General features: G+C 51.6%; 31 non-coding genes across 31 annotated transcripts; 19 read left to right on the top strand and 12 right to left on the bottom strand.

Annotated features, from left to right (window-relative positions):
• Window positions 1–684: 684 nt before the first annotated feature.
• On the top strand, window positions 685–756 carry trnae-uuc (transfer RNA glutamic acid (anticodon UUC)). The gene has a single exon. It is a non-coding gene; the product is annotated as a tRNA-Glu (tRNA).
• Window positions 757–887: 131 nt separating this feature from the next.
• Window positions 888–959, top strand: trnae-cuc (transfer RNA glutamic acid (anticodon CUC)). The gene has a single exon. It is a non-coding gene; the product is annotated as a tRNA-Glu (tRNA).
• A 513-nt stretch (window positions 960–1472) lies between these two features.
• Window positions 1473–1544, bottom strand: trnag-ccc (transfer RNA glycine (anticodon CCC)). Its single transcript has one exon. It is a non-coding gene; the product is annotated as a tRNA-Gly (tRNA).
• Window positions 1545–1783: 239 nt separating this feature from the next.
• On the bottom strand, window positions 1784–1865 carry trnas-aga (transfer RNA serine (anticodon AGA)). The gene has a single exon. It is a non-coding gene; the product is annotated as a tRNA-Ser (tRNA).
• Window positions 1866–2367: 502 nt separating this feature from the next.
• trnae-cuc (transfer RNA glutamic acid (anticodon CUC)) lies at window positions 2368–2439 on the top strand. The gene has a single exon. It is a non-coding gene; the product is annotated as a tRNA-Glu (tRNA).
• An 880-nt stretch (window positions 2440–3319) lies between these two features.
• On the top strand, window positions 3320–3391 carry trnae-uuc (transfer RNA glutamic acid (anticodon UUC)). The gene has a single exon. It is a non-coding gene; the product is annotated as a tRNA-Glu (tRNA).
• Window positions 3392–3522: 131 nt separating this feature from the next.
• On the top strand, window positions 3523–3594 carry trnae-cuc (transfer RNA glutamic acid (anticodon CUC)). The gene has a single exon. It is a non-coding gene; the product is annotated as a tRNA-Glu (tRNA).
• A 513-nt stretch (window positions 3595–4107) lies between these two features.
• trnag-ccc (transfer RNA glycine (anticodon CCC)) lies at window positions 4108–4179 on the bottom strand. Its single transcript has one exon. It is a non-coding gene; the product is annotated as a tRNA-Gly (tRNA).
• Window positions 4180–4418: 239 nt separating this feature from the next.
• On the bottom strand, window positions 4419–4500 carry trnas-aga (transfer RNA serine (anticodon AGA)). The gene has a single exon. It is a non-coding gene; the product is annotated as a tRNA-Ser (tRNA).
• A 502-nt stretch (window positions 4501–5002) lies between these two features.
• Window positions 5003–5074, top strand: trnae-cuc (transfer RNA glutamic acid (anticodon CUC)). The gene has a single exon. It is a non-coding gene; the product is annotated as a tRNA-Glu (tRNA).
• Window positions 5075–5954: 880 nt separating this feature from the next.
• Window positions 5955–6026, top strand: trnae-uuc (transfer RNA glutamic acid (anticodon UUC)). The gene has a single exon. It is a non-coding gene; the product is annotated as a tRNA-Glu (tRNA).
• Window positions 6027–6157: 131 nt separating this feature from the next.
• trnae-cuc (transfer RNA glutamic acid (anticodon CUC)) lies at window positions 6158–6229 on the top strand. The gene has a single exon. It is a non-coding gene; the product is annotated as a tRNA-Glu (tRNA).
• Window positions 6230–6742: 513 nt separating this feature from the next.
• Window positions 6743–6814, bottom strand: trnag-ccc (transfer RNA glycine (anticodon CCC)). The gene has a single exon. It is a non-coding gene; the product is annotated as a tRNA-Gly (tRNA).
• A 239-nt stretch (window positions 6815–7053) lies between these two features.
• trnas-aga (transfer RNA serine (anticodon AGA)) lies at window positions 7054–7135 on the bottom strand. Its single transcript has one exon. It is a non-coding gene; the product is annotated as a tRNA-Ser (tRNA).
• Window positions 7136–7637: 502 nt separating this feature from the next.
• Window positions 7638–7709, top strand: trnae-cuc (transfer RNA glutamic acid (anticodon CUC)). The gene has a single exon. It is a non-coding gene; the product is annotated as a tRNA-Glu (tRNA).
• An 880-nt stretch (window positions 7710–8589) lies between these two features.
• On the top strand, window positions 8590–8661 carry trnae-uuc (transfer RNA glutamic acid (anticodon UUC)). Its single transcript has one exon. It is a non-coding gene; the product is annotated as a tRNA-Glu (tRNA).
• Window positions 8662–8792: 131 nt separating this feature from the next.
• On the top strand, window positions 8793–8864 carry trnae-cuc (transfer RNA glutamic acid (anticodon CUC)). The gene has a single exon. It is a non-coding gene; the product is annotated as a tRNA-Glu (tRNA).
• A 513-nt stretch (window positions 8865–9377) lies between these two features.
• trnag-ccc (transfer RNA glycine (anticodon CCC)) lies at window positions 9378–9449 on the bottom strand. Its single transcript has one exon. It is a non-coding gene; the product is annotated as a tRNA-Gly (tRNA).
• A 239-nt stretch (window positions 9450–9688) lies between these two features.
• On the bottom strand, window positions 9689–9770 carry trnas-aga (transfer RNA serine (anticodon AGA)). Its single transcript has one exon. It is a non-coding gene; the product is annotated as a tRNA-Ser (tRNA).
• A 502-nt stretch (window positions 9771–10272) lies between these two features.
• trnae-cuc (transfer RNA glutamic acid (anticodon CUC)) lies at window positions 10273–10344 on the top strand. The gene has a single exon. It is a non-coding gene; the product is annotated as a tRNA-Glu (tRNA).
• An 880-nt stretch (window positions 10345–11224) lies between these two features.
• trnae-uuc (transfer RNA glutamic acid (anticodon UUC)) lies at window positions 11225–11296 on the top strand. The gene has a single exon. It is a non-coding gene; the product is annotated as a tRNA-Glu (tRNA).
• A 131-nt stretch (window positions 11297–11427) lies between these two features.
• Window positions 11428–11499, top strand: trnae-cuc (transfer RNA glutamic acid (anticodon CUC)). The gene has a single exon. It is a non-coding gene; the product is annotated as a tRNA-Glu (tRNA).
• A 499-nt stretch (window positions 11500–11998) lies between these two features.
• trnag-ccc (transfer RNA glycine (anticodon CCC)) lies at window positions 11999–12070 on the bottom strand. Its single transcript has one exon. It is a non-coding gene; the product is annotated as a tRNA-Gly (tRNA).
• Window positions 12071–12309: 239 nt separating this feature from the next.
• trnas-aga (transfer RNA serine (anticodon AGA)) lies at window positions 12310–12391 on the bottom strand. The gene has a single exon. It is a non-coding gene; the product is annotated as a tRNA-Ser (tRNA).
• A 502-nt stretch (window positions 12392–12893) lies between these two features.
• On the top strand, window positions 12894–12965 carry trnae-cuc (transfer RNA glutamic acid (anticodon CUC)). Its single transcript has one exon. It is a non-coding gene; the product is annotated as a tRNA-Glu (tRNA).
• Window positions 12966–13845: 880 nt separating this feature from the next.
• trnae-uuc (transfer RNA glutamic acid (anticodon UUC)) lies at window positions 13846–13917 on the top strand. The gene has a single exon. It is a non-coding gene; the product is annotated as a tRNA-Glu (tRNA).
• Window positions 13918–14048: 131 nt separating this feature from the next.
• Window positions 14049–14120, top strand: trnae-cuc (transfer RNA glutamic acid (anticodon CUC)). The gene has a single exon. It is a non-coding gene; the product is annotated as a tRNA-Glu (tRNA).
• Window positions 14121–14633: 513 nt separating this feature from the next.
• trnag-ccc (transfer RNA glycine (anticodon CCC)) lies at window positions 14634–14705 on the bottom strand. Its single transcript has one exon. It is a non-coding gene; the product is annotated as a tRNA-Gly (tRNA).
• Window positions 14706–14944: 239 nt separating this feature from the next.
• trnas-aga (transfer RNA serine (anticodon AGA)) lies at window positions 14945–15026 on the bottom strand. Its single transcript has one exon. It is a non-coding gene; the product is annotated as a tRNA-Ser (tRNA).
• Window positions 15027–15528: 502 nt separating this feature from the next.
• On the top strand, window positions 15529–15600 carry trnae-cuc (transfer RNA glutamic acid (anticodon CUC)). The gene has a single exon. It is a non-coding gene; the product is annotated as a tRNA-Glu (tRNA).
• An 880-nt stretch (window positions 15601–16480) lies between these two features.
• trnae-uuc (transfer RNA glutamic acid (anticodon UUC)) lies at window positions 16481–16552 on the top strand. Its single transcript has one exon. It is a non-coding gene; the product is annotated as a tRNA-Glu (tRNA).
• Window positions 16553–16564: the final 12 nt, after the last annotated feature.

Below are 16564 nucleotides of genomic sequence, written 5' to 3'. Positions count from 1 at the left end.
TCAGGGAAGCTGGTCTTACCACTATGATGCACCTGTTATCTCCACAGAGCCTGCTTCTCTCAATTTCTCCCAAGGCGGGATTCAGTACCCGTCTCTGATCCACCCCAGTGACCCTGATGAGGAATAACTGTAAGCGCACGGAAGATGGATAGAGGTTTCCCCTGAGAAGTGAAAGACGCGTAATCAGCGACCTACGTGAAGCCCCAGTTCCTGTGATTGGCCAGGAGTTTGAACCCGAGCCGCTTGGCGGGAAGCAGCCACCATCATAACTGCGGCAGGTATTTACTGAAACACAACCTGTGGATTTTCATGACAAGCCTGGCAGCGTTTTCCACAATTTTCAAACACTGTACTACAACTGATTTAAAAGAACTTCACGTTACTCGGAGTACGACCCGACGGTGCAGCAGACTTTTCAGATCGCGCGTTGGCCGGGAATCGAACCCCGGCCGGTCAACTGCTTGGGAAGCAGCTATGCCCGCCACGACACCACAGATGCCATGAAAAGCCCCATTGCGATGCCAGCACACGTGATGAACGCGGCACAGCACTTCATCTCATTTAAAGTAAGATGAATTGCCTGTTTATTGGAAGGTTCAGTCACCGAGACAGAAAGGGCAAACTTTTGGAAAGGATGACAATTGTTTGAAACACTTTTGTTTCCTCCAGGTATAGGCAAGACGTTCCCTGATGGTCTAGTGGCTAGGATTCGGCGCTTTCACCGCCGCGGCCCGGGTTCGATTCCCGGTCAGGGAATGCTGGCGTGGCATAGGATGAGTCGGTTGCCTGTATAGCCGCGCAAGTAATTTAGTCAAACAAGCCAAATTTGGAAGTGGGTGATCAGTGTTTGATTTACTTTTTGCTCCATCCCTCCCCACGCTCATGGATCCCTGGTGGTCTAGTGGCTAGGATTCGGCGCTCTCACCGCCGCGGCCCGGGTTCGATTCCCGGTCAGGGAACGCAGGAATGGCATGAGGTGAGTCGGCTGCGACAATAGCGATGCCAGTCGTTTAGTTTGTCGCCGGTGATCGGTGTATGGCTCCCTGATGGTCCAGTGGCGAGTACTGGGCACTCTCACCGCCGCGGCCCGGGCTCGATTCCCGGTCAGGAAAGCTGGTCTTACCACTATGAGGCACTTGTGTGTGACCATCCAATCCCCATCTGATGAGGAATAACTGTACGCACACAGAAGATGGATAGAGGTTTCCCCTGAAAAGTGAAAGGCGTGCAATCAGCGACCTAGGAGGAGCCCGAGTCCCTGTGGATCGGACAGGAGTTTGAACCCCATCAGCTTGGCGGGAAGCAGCCACCATCACAACCGTGGCAAGTACTTACCGAAACACAACACGTCCGTTTTCATACAAGCCTCGCGTCGTTTTCCACACTTTTGAAAGACCGCACTGCGAGTGATTTAACACAGCTTCACGTTGCTCCTGAAGACAAGCTGACTGTTCTGCAGACTTTTCAGATCATGCATTGGCCGGGAATCGAACCCGGGTCAACTGCTTGGGAAGCAGCTATGCTCGCCACTATACCACCAATGCCATGGGAAGCCCCTTTGCAATGCCAGCACACATGATGGAGACGCAACAGCACGTGCACTGAAGTTCAGAAAGTCGACTATTTGTGAGTCCAGAATGCCATTTGCAAGCACTGCCCTCCTCCATTTCAGCAGTTTTCAAAAGCCGCGCAGCACACACGTTTTGGTTCAGTTCATCACCTCAAGAACGCACGCCCATCTGACGCACTGATGACGGAAGGAACGGATAAAGGGTGAGGCCTCCGTAGTTGGCAGGATTCGAACCTGCGCGGGGAAACCCCAATGGATTTCTAGTCCATCGCCTTGACCACTCGGCCACAACTACCTCCCCTCCGCTTTTCAAAGGGTTGAGGCAACATTACAGATTTTAAAGGACCATGTTTACAGTGCCAGCCCAATTGGATTAAACAGGCTGCTGTGAATATGAGAGCAACCATAACTTGTACGCATGAAAATATCAGTCACAAACATGTCAAGCAGGACTGCCGCTAGATTTGAACCCTGTGAAAGGTCTTTTCCACGAGCACAAGTTTTGATCTGACATGACCTAATCTGTCTGTTTGTGTAAAATCAGGGAATTCTCAAATCTAGTGTGGTTGATAGCTTGACGCAAAGAGCCTGCGAGTGCTTCTTGTCGTTCACAGCAGAGAGAATACAGTTTGTCATCAAGCCCAATCAAGTGGGCTGTCACACATAAGGGCTATTTAAAATACGATGAATGGCCTGCTTATTAGAGAGCTCAGTCACTGAGACAAAAAAGGCAAAGTTTGGGAGAGGGTGACAATTGTTTGATCCAGGTCTGTTTCCTCCAGTTGGGGGTAAGCGGCTCCCTGATGGTCTAGTGGCTAGGATTCGGCGCTCTCACCGCCGCGGCCCGGGTTCGATTCCCGGTCAGGGAAAGCTGAGGAGGCATGACGTGAGTTGGCTGCCTATATAGCGATGCCAGTAATTTTAATCAAACCAGCCCAATTTTGTCGAGGGTGATCAGTGTTTGATTTCCTTTTGCGTCATCCTTTCTCACCTTCGCGGCTCCCAAACGCTCTGGTGGCTAGTATTTGGCACTCTCGCCGCCGCGGACCGGGGCTGTATTCCCAGTCAGGGAAGCTGGTCTTACCACTATGATGCACCTGTTATCTCCACAGAGCCTGCTTCTCTCAATTTCTCCCAAGGCGGGATTCAGTACCCGTCTCTGATCCACCCCAGTGACCCTGATGAGGAATAACTGTAAGCGCACGGAAGATGGATAGAGGTTTCCCCTGAGAAGTGAAAGACGCGTAATCAGCGACCTACGTGAAGCCCCAGTTCCTGTGATTGGCCAGGAGTTTGAACCCGAGCCGCTTGGCGGGAAGCAGCCACCATCATAACTGCGGCAGGTATTTACTGAAACACAACCTGTGGATTTTCATGACAAGCCTGGCAGCGTTTTCCACAATTTTCAAACACTGTACTACAACTGATTTAAAAGAACTTCACGTTACTCGGAGTACGACCCGACGGTGCAGCAGACTTTTCAGATCGCGCGTTGGCCGGGAATCGAACCCCGGCCGGTCAACTGCTTGGGAAGCAGCTATGCCCGCCACGACACCACAGATGCCATGAAAAGCCCCATTGCGATGCCAGCACACGTGATGAACGCGGCACAGCACTTCATCTCATTTAAAGTAAGATGAATTGCCTGTTTATTGGAAGGTTCAGTCACCGAGACAGAAAGGGCAAACTTTTGGAAAGGATGACAATTGTTTGAAACACTTTTGTTTCCTCCAGGTATAGGCAAGACGTTCCCTGATGGTCTAGTGGCTAGGATTCGGCGCTTTCACCGCCGCGGCCCGGGTTCGATTCCCGGTCAGGGAATGCTGGCGTGGCATAGGATGAGTCGGTTGCCTGTATAGCCGCGCAAGTAATTTAGTCAAACAAGCCAAATTTGGAAGTGGGTGATCAGTGTTTGATTTACTTTTTGCTCCATCCCTCCCCACGCTCATGGATCCCTGGTGGTCTAGTGGCTAGGATTCGGCGCTCTCACCGCCGCGGCCCGGGTTCGATTCCCGGTCAGGGAACGCAGGAATGGCATGAGGTGAGTCGGCTGCGACAATAGCGATGCCAGTCGTTTAGTTTGTCGCCGGTGATCGGTGTATGGCTCCCTGATGGTCCAGTGGCGAGTACTGGGCACTCTCACCGCCGCGGCCCGGGCTCGATTCCCGGTCAGGAAAGCTGGTCTTACCACTATGAGGCACTTGTGTGTGACCATCCAATCCCCATCTGATGAGGAATAACTGTACGCACACAGAAGATGGATAGAGGTTTCCCCTGAAAAGTGAAAGGCGTGCAATCAGCGACCTAGGAGGAGCCCGAGTCCCTGTGGATCGGACAGGAGTTTGAACCCCATCAGCTTGGCGGGAAGCAGCCACCATCACAACCGTGGCAAGTACTTACCGAAACACAACACGTCCGTTTTCATACAAGCCTCGCGTCGTTTTCCACACTTTTGAAAGACCGCACTGCGAGTGATTTAACACAGCTTCACGTTGCTCCTGAAGACAAGCTGACTGTTCTGCAGACTTTTCAGATCATGCATTGGCCGGGAATCGAACCCGGGTCAACTGCTTGGGAAGCAGCTATGCTCGCCACTATACCACCAATGCCATGGGAAGCCCCTTTGCAATGCCAGCACACATGATGGAGACGCAACAGCACGTGCACTGAAGTTCAGAAAGTCGACTATTTGTGAGTCCAGAATGCCATTTGCAAGCACTGCCCTCCTCCATTTCAGCAGTTTTCAAAAGCCGCGCAGCACACACGTTTTGGTTCAGTTCATCACCTCAAGAACGCACGCCCATCTGACGCACTGATGACGGAAGGAACGGATAAAGGGTGAGGCCTCCGTAGTTGGCAGGATTCGAACCTGCGCGGGGAAACCCCAATGGATTTCTAGTCCATCGCCTTGACCACTCGGCCACAACTACCTCCCCTCCGCTTTTCAAAGGGTTGAGGCAACATTACAGATTTTAAAGGACCATGTTTACAGTGCCAGCCCAATTGGATTAAACAGGCTGCTGTGAATATGAGAGCAACCATAACTTGTACGCATGAAAATATCAGCCACAAACATGTTAAGCAGGACTGCCGCTAGATTTGAACCCTGTGAAAGGTCTTTTCCACGAGCACAAGTTTTGATCTGACATGACCTAATCTGTCTGTTTGTGTAAAATCAGGGAATTCTCAAATCTAGTGTGGTTGATAGCTTGACGCAAAGAGCCTGCGAGTGCTTCTTGTCGTTCACAGCAGAGAGAATACAGTTTGTCATCAAGCCCAATCAAGTGGGCTGTCACACATAAGGGCTATTTAAAATACGATGAATGGCCTTCTTATTAGAGAGCTCAGTCACTGAGACAAAAAAGGCAAAGTTTGGGAGAGGGTGACAATTGTTTGATCCAGGTCTGTTTCCTCCAGTTGGGGGTAAGCGGCTCCCTGATGGTCTAGTGGCTAGGATTCGGCGCTCTCACCGCCGCGGCCCGGGTTCGATTCCCGGTCAGGGAAAGCTGAGGAGGCATGACGTGAGTTGGCTGCCTATATAGCGATGCCAGTAATTTTAATCAAACCAGCCCAATTTTGTCGAGGGTGATCAGTGTTTGATTTCCTTTTGCGTCATCCTTTCTCACCTTCGCGGCTCCCAAACGCTCTGGTGGCTAGTATTTGGCACTCTCGCCGCCGCGGACCGGGGCTGTATTCCCAGTCAGGGAAGCTGGTCTTACCACTATGATGCACCTGTTATCTCCACAGAGCCTGCTTCTCTCAATTTCTCCCAAGGCGGGATTCAGTACCCGTCTCTGATCCACCCCAGTGACCCTGATGAGGAATAACTGTAAGCGCACGGAAGATGGATAGAGGTTTCCCCTGAGAAGTGAAAGACGCGTAATCAGCGACCTACGTGAAGCCCCAGTTCCTGTGATTGGCCAGGAGTTTGAACCCGAGCCGCTTGGCGGGAAGCAGCCACCATCATAACTGCGGCAGGTATTTACTGAAACACAACCTGTGGATTTTCATGACAAGCCTGGCAGCGTTTTCCACAATTTTCAAACACTGTACTACAACTGATTTAAAAGAACTTCACGTTACTCGGAGTACGACCCGACGGTGCAGCAGACTTTTCAGATCGCGCGTTGGCCGGGAATCGAACCCCGGCCGGTCAACTGCTTGGGAAGCAGCTATGCCCGCCACGACACCACAGATGCCATGAAAAGCCCCATTGCGATGCCAGCACACGTGATGAACGCGGCACAGCACTTCATCTCATTTAAAGTAAGATGAATTGCCTGTTTATTGGAAGGTTCAGTCACCGAGACAGAAAGGGCAAACTTTTGGAAAGGATGACAATTGTTTGAAACACTTTTGTTTCCTCCAGGTATAGGCAAGACGTTCCCTGATGGTCTAGTGGCTAGGATTCGGCGCTTTCACCGCCGCGGCCCGGGTTCGATTCCCGGTCAGGGAATGCTGGCGTGGCATAGGATGAGTCGGTTGCCTGTATAGCCGCGCAAGTAATTTAGTCAAACAAGCCAAATTTGGAAGTGGGTGATCAGTGTTTGATTTACTTTTTGCTCCATCCCTCCCCACGCTCATGGATCCCTGGTGGTCTAGTGGCTAGGATTCGGCGCTCTCACCGCCGCGGCCCGGGTTCGATTCCCGGTCAGGGAACGCAGGAATGGCATGAGGTGAGTCGGCTGCGACAATAGCGATGCCAGTCGTTTAGTTTGTCGCCGGTGATCGGTGTATGGCTCCCTGATGGTCCAGTGGCGAGTACTGGGCACTCTCACCGCCGCGGCCCGGGCTCGATTCCCGGTCAGGAAAGCTGGTCTTGCCACTATGAGGCACTTGTGTGTGACCATCCAATCCCCATCTGATGAGGAATAACTGTACGCACACAGAAGATGGATAGAGGTTTCCCCTGAAAAGTGAAAGGCGTGCAATCAGCGACCTAGGAGGAGCCCGAGTCCCTGTGGATCGGACAGGAGTTTGAACCCCATCAGCTTGGCGGGAAGCAGCCACCATCACAACCGTGGCAAGTACTTACCGAAACACAACACGTCCGTTTTCATACAAGCCTCGCGTCGTTTTCCACACTTTTGAAAGACCGCACTGCGAGTGATTTAACACAGCTTCACGTTGCTCCTGAAGACAAGCTGACTGTTCTGCAGACTTTTCAGATCATGCATTGGCCGGGAATCGAACCCGGGTCAACTGCTTGGGAAGCAGCTATGCTCGCCACTATACCACCAATGCCATGGGAAGCCCCTTTGCAATGCCAGCACACATGATGGAGACGCAACAGCACGTGCACTGAAGTTCAGAAAGTCGACTATTTGTGAGTCCAGAATGCCATTTGCAAGCACTGCCCTCCTCCATTTCAGCAGTTTTCAAAAGCCGCGCAGCACACACGTTTTGGTTCAGTTCATCACCTCAAGAACGCACGCCCATCTGACGCACTGATGACGGAAGGAACGGATAAAGGGTGAGGCCTCCGTAGTTGGCAGGATTCGAACCTGCGCGGGGAAACCCCAATGGATTTCTAGTCCATCGCCTTGACCACTCGGCCACAACTACCTCCCCTCCGCTTTTCAAAGGGTTGAGGCAACATTACAGATTTTAAAGGACCATGTTTACAGTGCCAGCCCAATTGGATTAAACAGGCTGCTGTGAATATGAGAGCAACCATAACTTGTACGCATGAAAATATCAGCCACAAACATGTCAAGCAGGACTGCCGCTAGATTTGAACCCTGTGAAAGGTCTTTTCCACGAGCACAAGTTTTGATCTGACATGACCTAATCTGTCTGTTTGTGTAAAATCAGGGAATTCTCAAATCTAGTGTGGTTGATAGCTTGACGCAAAGAGCCTGCGAGTGCTTCTTGTCGTTCACAGCAGAGAGAATACAGTTTGTCATCAAGCCCAATCAAGTGGGCTGTCACACATAAGGGCTATTTAAAATACGATGAATGGCCTGCTTATTAGAGAGCTCAGTCACTGAGACAAAAAAGGCAAAGTTTGGGAGAGGGTGACAATTGTTTGATCCAGGTCTGTTTCCTCCAGTTGGGGGTAAGCGGCTCCCTGATGGTCTAGTGGCTAGGATTCGGCGCTCTCACCGCCGCGGCCCGGGTTCGATTCCCGGTCAGGGAAAGCTGAGGAGGCATGACGTGAGTTGGCTGCCTATATAGCGATGCCAGTAATTTTAATCAAACCAGCCCAATTTTGTCGAGGGTGATCAGTGTTTGATTTCCTTTTGCGTCATCCTTTCTCACCTTCGCGGCTCCCAAACGCTCTGGTGGCTAGTATTTGGCACTCTCGCCGCCGCGGACCGGGGCTGTATTCCCAGTCAGGGAAGCTGGTCTTACCACTATGATGCACCTGTTATCTCCACAGAGCCTGCTTCTCTCAATTTCTCCCAAGGCGGGATTCAGTACCCGTCTCTGATCCACCCCAGTGACCCTGATGAGGAATAACTGTAAGCGCACGGAAGATGGATAGAGGTTTCCCCTGAGAAGTGAAAGACGCGTAATCAGCGACCTACGTGAAGCCCCAGTTCCTGTGATTGGCCAGGAGTTTGAACCCGAGCCGCTTGGCGGGAAGCAGCCACCATCATAACTGCGGCAGGTATTTACTGAAACACAACCTGTGGATTTTCATGACAAGCCTGGCAGCGTTTTCCACAATTTTCAAACACTGTACTACAACTGATTTAAAAGAACTTCACGTTACTCGGAGTACGACCCGACGGTGCAGCAGACTTTTCAGATCGCGCGTTGGCCGGGAATCGAACCCCGGCCGGTCAACTGCTTGGGAAGCAGCTATGCCCGCCACGACACCACAGATGCCATGAAAAGCCCCATTGCGATGCCAGCACACGTGATGAACGCGGCACAGCACTTCATCTCATTTAAAGTAAGATGAATTGCCTGTTTATTGGAAGGTTCAGTCACCGAGACAGAAAGGGCAAACTTTTGGAAAGGATGACAATTGTTTGAAACACTTTTGTTTCCTCCAGGTATAGGCAAGACGTTCCCTGATGGTCTAGTGGCTAGGATTCGGCGCTTTCACCGCCGCGGCCCGGGTTCGATTCCCGGTCAGGGAATGCTGGCGTGGCATAGGATGAGTCGGTTGCCTGTATAGCCGCGCAAGTAATTTAGTCAAACAAGCCAAATTTGGAAGTGGGTGATCAGTGTTTGATTTACTTTTTGCTCCATCCCTCCCCACGCTCATGGATCCCTGGTGGTCTAGTGGCTAGGATTCGGCGCTCTCACCGCCGCGGCCCGGGTTCGATTCCCGGTCAGGGAACGCAGGAATGGCATGAGGTGAGTCGGCTGCGACAATAGCGATGCCAGTCGTTTAGTTTGTCGCCGGTGATCGGTGTATGGCTCCCTGATGGTCCAGTGGCGAGTACTGGGCACTCTCACCGCCGCGGCCCGGGCTCGATTCCCGGTCAGGAAAGCTGGTCTTGCCACTATGAGGCACTTGTGTGTGACCATCCAATCCCCATCTGATAAGGAATAACTGTACGCACACAGAAGATGGATAGAGGTTTCCCCTGAAAAGTGAAAGGCGTGCAATCAGCGACCTAGGAGGAGCCCGAGTCCCTGTGGATCGGACAGGAGTTTGAACCCCATCAGCTTGGCGGGAAGCAGCCACCATCACAACCGTGGCAAGTACTTACCGAAACACAACACGTCCGTTTTCATACAAGCCTCGCGTCGTTTTCCACACTTTTGAAAGACCGCACTGCGAGTGATTTAACACAGCTTCACGTTGCTCCTGAAGACAAGCTGACTGTTCTGCAGACTTTTCAGATCATGCATTGGCCGGGAATCGAACCCGGGTCAACTGCTTGGGAAGCAGCTATGCTCGCCACTATACCACCAATGCCATGGGAAGCCCCTTTGCAATGCCAGCACACATGATGGAGACGCAACAGCACGTGCACTGAAGTTCAGAAAGTCGACTATTTGTGAGTCCAGAATGCCATTTGCAAGCACTGCCCTCCTCCATTTCAGCAGTTTTCAAAAGCCGCGCAGCACACACGTTTTGGTTCAGTTCATCACCTCAAGAACGCACGCCCATCTGACGCACTGATGACGGAAGGAACGGATAAAGGGTGAGGCCTCCGTAGTTGGCAGGATTCGAACCTGCGCGGGGAAACCCCAATGGATTTCTAGTCCATCGCCTTGACCACTCGGCCACAACTACCTCCCCTCCGCTTTTCAAAGGGTTGAGGCAACATTACAGATTTTAAAGGACCATGTTTACAGTGCCAGCCCAATTGGATTAAACAGGCTGCTGTGAATATGAGAGCAACCATAACTTGTACGCATGAAAATATCAGCCACAAACATGTCAAGCAGGACTGCCGCTAGATTTGAACCCTGTGAAAGGTCTTTTCCACGAGCACAAGTTTTGATCTGACATGACCTAATCTGTCTGTTTGTGTAAAATCAGGGAATTCTCAAATCTAGTGTGGTTGATAGCTTGACGCAAAGAGCCTGCGAGTGCTTCTTGTCGTTCACAGCAGAGAGAATACAGTTTGTCATCAAGCCCAATCAAGTGGGCTGTCACACATAAGGGCTATTTAAAATACGATGAATGGCCTGCTTATTAGAGAGCTCAGTCACTGAGACAAAAAAGGCAAAGTTTGGGAGAGGGTGACAATTGTTTGATCCAGGTCTGTTTCCTCCAGTTGGGGGTAAGCGGCTCCCTGATGGTCTAGTGGCTAGGATTCGGCGCTCTCACCGCCGCGGCCCGGGTTCGATTCCCGGTCAGGGAAAGCTGAGGAGGCATGACGTGAGTTGGCTGCCTATATAGCGATGCCAGTAATTTTAATCAAACCAGCCCAATTTTGTCGAGGGTGATCAGTGTTTGATTTCCTTTTGCGTCATCCTTTCTCACCTTCGCGGCTCCCAAACGCTCTGGTGGCTAGTATTTGGCACTCTCGCCGCCGCGGACCGGGGCTGTATTCCCAGTCAGGGAAGCTGGTCTTACCACTATGATGCACCTGTTATCTCCACAGAGCCTGCTTCTCTCAATTTCTCCCAAGGCGGGATTCAGTACCCGTCTCTGATCCACCCCAGTGACCCTGATGAGGAATAACTGTAAGCGCACGGAAGATGGATAGAGGTTTCCCCTGAGAAGTGAAAGACGCGTAATCAGCGACCTACGTGAAGCCCCAGTTCCTGTGATTGGCCAGGAGTTTGAACCCGAGCCGCTTGGCGGGAAGCAGCCACCATCATAACTGCGGCAGGTATTTACTGAAACACAACCTGTGGATTTTCATGACAAGCCTGGCAGCGTTTTCCACAATTTTCAAACACTGTACTACAACTGATTTAAAAGAACGTCACGTTACTCGGAGTACGACCCGACGGTGCAGCAGACTTTTCAGATCGCGCGTTGGCCGGGAATCGAACCCCGGCCGGTCAACTGCTTGGGAAGCAGCTATGCCCGCCACGACACCACAGATGCCATGAAAAGCCCCATTGCGATGCCAGCACACGTGATGAACGCGGCACAGCACTTCATCTCATTTAAAGTAAGATGAATTGCCTGTTTATTGGAAGGTTCAGTCACCGAGACAGAAAGGGCAAACTTTTGGAAAGGATGACAATTGTTTGAAACACTTTTGTTTCCTCCAGGTATAGGCAAGACGTTCCCTGATGGTCTAGTGGCTAGGATTCGGCGCTTTCACCGCCGCGGCCCGGGTTCGATTCCCGGTCAGGGAATGCTGGCGTGGCATAGGATGAGTCGGTTGCCTGTATAGCCGCGCAAGTAATTTAGTCAAACAAGCCAAATTTGGAAGTGGGTGATCAGTGTTTGATTTACTTTTTGCTCCATCCCTCCCCACGCTCATGGATCCCTGGTGGTCTAGTGGCTAGGATTCGGCGCTCTCACCGCCGCGGCCCGGGTTCGATTCCCGGTCAGGGAACGCAGGAATGGCATGCGACAATAGCGATGCCAGTCGTTTAGTTTGTCGCCGGTGATCGGTGTATGGCTCCCTGATGGTCCAGTGGCGAGTACTGGGCACTCTCACCGCCGCGGCCCGGGCTCGATTCCCGGTCAGGAAAGCTGGTCTTGCCACTATGAGGCACTTGTGTGTGACCATCCAATCCCCATCTGATGAGGAATAACTGTACGCACACAGAAGATGGATAGAGGTTTCCCCTGAAAAGTGAAAGGCGTGCAATCAGCGACCTAGGAGGAGCCCGAGTCCCTGTGGATCGGACAGGAGTTTGAACCCCATCAGCTTGGCGGGAAGCAGCCACCATCACAACCGTGGCAAGTACTTACCGAAACACAACACGTCCGTTTTCATACAAGCCTCGCGTCGTTTTCCACACTTTTGAAAGACCGCACTGCGAGTGATTTAACACAGCTTCACGTTGCTCCTGAAGACAAGCTGACTGTTCTGCAGACTTTTCAGATCATGCATTGGCCGGGAATCGAACCCGGGTCAACTGCTTGGGAAGCAGCTATGCTCGCCACTATACCACCAATGCCATGGGAAGCCCCTTTGCAATGCCAGCACACATGATGGAGACGCAACAGCACGTGCACTGAAGTTCAGAAAGTCGACTATTTGTGAGTCCAGAATGCCATTTGCAAGCACTGCCCTCCTCCATTTCAGCAGTTTTCAAAAGCCGCGCAGCACACACGTTTTGGTTCAGTTCATCACCTCAAGAACGCACGCCCATCTGACGCACTGATGACGGAAGGAACGGATAAAGGGTGAGGCCTCCGTAGTTGGCAGGATTCGAACCTGCGCGGGGAAACCCCAATGGATTTCTAGTCCATCGCCTTGACCACTCGGCCACAACTACCTCCCCTCCGCTTTTCAAAGGGTTGAGGCAACATTACAGATTTTAAAGGACCATGTTTACAGTGCCAGCCCAATTGGATTAAACAGGCTGCTGTGAATATGAGAGCAACCATAACTTGTACGCATGAAAATATCAGCCACAAACATGTCAAGCAGGACTGCCGCTAGATTTGAACCCTGTGAAAGGTCTTTTCCACGAGCACAAGTTTTGATCTGACATGACCTAATCTGTCTGTTTGTGTAAAATCAGGGAATTCTCAAATCTAGTGTGGTTGATAGCTTGACGCAAAGAGCCTGCGAGTGCTTCTTGTCGTTCACAGCAGAGAGAATACAGTTTGTCATCAAGCCCAATCAAGTGGGCTGTCACACATAAGGGCTATTTAAAATACGATGAATGGCCTGCTTATTAGAGAGCTCAGTCACTGAGACAAAAAAGGCAAAGTTTGGGAGAGGGTGACAATTGTTTGATCCAGGTCTGTTTCCTCCAGTTGGGGGTAAGCGGCTCCCTGATGGTCTAGTGGCTAGGATTCGGCGCTCTCACCGCCGCGGCCCGGGTTCGATTCCCGGTCAGGGAAAGCTGAGGAGGCATGACGTGAGTTGGCTGCCTATATAGCGATGCCAGTAATTTTAATCAAACCAGCCCAATTTTGTCGAGGGTGATCAGTGTTTGATTTCCTTTTGCGTCATCCTTTCTCACCTTCGCGGCTCCCAAACGCTCTGGTGGCTAGTATTTGGCACTCTCGCCGCCGCGGACCGGGGCTGTATTCCCAGTCAGGGAAGCTGGTCTTACCACTATGATGCACCTGTTATCTCCACAGAGCCTGCTTCTCTCAATTTCTCCCAAGGCGGGATTCAGTACCCGTCTCTGATCCACCCCAGTGACCCTGATGAGGAATAACTGTAAGCGCACGGAAGATGGATAGAGGTTTCCCCTGAGAAGTGAAAGACGCGTAATCAGCGACCTACGTGAAGCCCCAGTTCCTGTGATTGGCCAGGAGTTTGAACCCGAGCCGCTTGGCGGGAAGCAGCCACCATCATAACTGCGGCAGGTATTTACTGAAACACAACCTGTGGATTTTCATGACAAGCCTGGCAGCGTTTTCCACAATTTTCAAACACTGTACTACAACTGATTTAAAAGAACTTCACGTTACTCGGAGTACGACCCGACGGTGCAGCAGACTTTTCAGATCGCGCGTTGGCCGGGAATCGAACCCCGGCCGGTCAACTGCTTGGGAAGCAGCTATGCCCGCCACGACACCACAGATGCCATGAAAAGCCCCATTGCGATGCCAGCACACGTGATGAACGCGGCACAGCACTTCATCTCATTTAAAGTAAGATGAATTGCCTGTTTATTGGAAGGTTCAGTCACCGAGACAGAAAGGGCAAACTTTTGGAAAGGATGACAATTGTTTGAAACACTTTTGTTTCCTCCAGGTATAGGCAAGACGTTCCCTGATGGTCTAGTGGCTAGGATTCGGCGCTTTCACCGCCGCGGCCCGGGTTCGATTCCCGGTCAGGGAATGCTGGCGTGGCATAGGATGAGTCGGTTGCCTGTATAGCCGCGCAAGTAATTTAGTCAAACAAGCCAAATTTGGAAGTGGGTGATCAGTGTTTGATTTACTTTTTGCTCCATCCCTCCCCACGCTCATGGATCCCTGGTGGTCTAGTGGCTAGGATTCGGCGCTCTCACCGCCGCGGCCCGGGTTCGATTCCCGGTCAGGGAACGCAGGAATGGCATGAGGTGAGTCGGCTGCGACAATAGCGATGCCAGTCGTTTAGTTTGTCGCCGGTGATCGGTGTATGGCTCCCTGATGGTCCAGTGGCGAGTACTGGGCACTCTCACCGCCGCGGCCCGGGCTCGATTCCCGGTCAGGAAAGCTGGTCTTACCACTATGAGGCACTTGTGTGTGACCATCCAATCCCCATCTGATGAGGAATAACTGTACGCACACAGAAGATGGATAGAGGTTTCCCCTGAAAAGTGAAAGGCGTGCAATCAGCGACCTAGGAGGAGCCCGAGTCCCTGTGGATCGGACAGGAGTTTGAACCCCATCAGCTTGGCGGGAAGCAGCCACCATCACAACCGTGGCAAGTACTTACCGAAACACAACACGTCCGTTTTCATACAAGCCTCGCGTCGTTTTCCACACTTTTGAAAGACCGCACTGCGAGTGATTTAACACAGCTTCACGTTGCTCCTGAAGACAAGCTGACTGTTCTGCAGACTTTTCAGATCATGCATTGGCCGGGAATCGAACCCGGGTCAACTGCTTGGGAAGCAGCTATGCTCGCCACTATACCACCAATGCCATGGGAAGCCCCTTTGCAATGCCAGCACACATGATGGAGACGCAACAGCACGTGCACTGAAGTTCAGAAAGTCGACTATTTGTGAGTCCAGAATGCCATTTGCAAGCACTGCCCTCCTCCATTTCAGCAGTTTTCAAAAGCCGCGCAGCACACACGTTTTGGTTCAGTTCATCACCTCAAGAACGCACGCCCATCTGACGCACTGATGACGGAAGGAACGGATAAAGGGTGAGGCCTCCGTAGTTGGCAGGATTCGAACCTGCGCGGGGAAACCCCAATGGATTTCTAGTCCATCGCCTTGACCACTCGGCCACAACTACCTCCCCTCCGCTTTTCAAAGGGTTGAGGCAACATTACAGATTTTAAAGGACCATGTTTACAGTGCCAGCCCAATTGGATTAAACAGGCTGCTGTGAATATGAGAGCAACCATAACTTGTACGCATGAAAATATCAGCCACAAACATGTCAAGCAGGACTGCCGCTAGATTTGAACCCTGTGAAAGGTCTTTTCCACGAGCACAAGTTTTGATCTGACATGACCTAATCTGTCTGTTTGTGTAAAATCAGGGAATTCTCAAATCTAGTGTGGTTGATAGCTTGACGCAAAGAGCCTGCGAGTGCTTCTTGTCGTTCACAGCAGAGAGAATACAGTTTGTCATCAAGCCCAATCAAGTGGGCTGTCACACATAAGGGCTATTTAAAATACGATGAATGGCCTGCTTATTAGAGAGCTCAGTCACTGAGACAAAAAAGGCAAAGTTTGGGAGAGGGTGACAATTGTTTGATCCAGGTCTGTTTCCTCCAGTTGGGGGTAAGCGGCTCCCTGATGGTCTAGTGGCTAGGATTCGGCGCTCTCACCGCCGCGGCCCGGGTTCGATTCCCGGTCAGGGAAAGCTGAGGAGGCATGACGTGAGTTGGCTGCCTATATAGCGATGCCAGTAATTTTAATCAAACCAGCCCAATTTTGTCGAGGGTGATCAGTGTTTGATTTCCTTTTGCGTCATCCTTTCTCACCTTCGCGGCTCCCAAACGCTCTGGTGGCTAGTATTTGGCACTCTCGCCGCCGCGGACCGGGGCTGTATTCCCAGTCAGGGAAGCTGGTCTTACCACTATGATGCACCTGTTATCTCCACAGAGCCTGCTTCTCTCAATTTCTCCCAAGGCGGGATTCAGTACCCGTCTCTGATCCACCCCAGTGACCCTGATGAGGAATAACTGTAAGCGCACGGAAGATGGATAGAGGTTTCCCCTGAGAAGTGAAAGACGCGTAATCAGCGACCTACGTGAAGCCCCAGTTCCTGTGATTGGCCAGGAGTTTGAACCTGAGCCGCTTGGCGGGAAGCAGCCACCATCATAACTGCGGCAGGTATTTACTGAAACACAACCTGTGGATTTTCATGACAAGCCTGGCAGCGTTTTCCACAATTTTCAAACACTGTACTACAACTGATTTAAAAGAACGTCACGTTACTCGGAGTACGACCCGACGGTGCAGCAGACTTTTCAGATCGCGCGTTGGCCGGGAATCGAACCCCGGCCGGTCAACTGCTTGGGAAGCAGCTATGCCCGCCACGACACCACAGATGCCATGAAAAGCCCCATTGCGATGCCAGCACACGTGATGAACGCGGCACAGCACTTCATCTCATTTAAAGTAAGATGAATTGCCTGTTTATTGGAAGGTTCAGTCACCGAGACAGAAAGGGCAAACTTTTGGAAAGGATGACAATTGTTTGAAACACTTTTGTTTCCTCCAGGTATAGGCAAGACGTTCCCTGATGGTCTAGTGGCTAGGATTCGGCGCTTTCACCGCCGCGGCCCGGGTTCGATTCCCGGTCAGGGAATGCTGGCGTGGC

The sequence above is a fragment of the Thunnus thynnus genome, chromosome 23, assembly GCF_963924715.1.
Source record: "Thunnus thynnus chromosome 23, fThuThy2.1, whole genome shotgun sequence".
NCBI classification, from domain to species: domain Eukaryota; kingdom Metazoa; phylum Chordata; class Actinopteri; order Scombriformes; family Scombridae; genus Thunnus; species Thunnus thynnus.
Note: the sequence above shows the minus strand (reverse complement) of the source record. Positions and strands in the feature narration are given on the sequence as shown.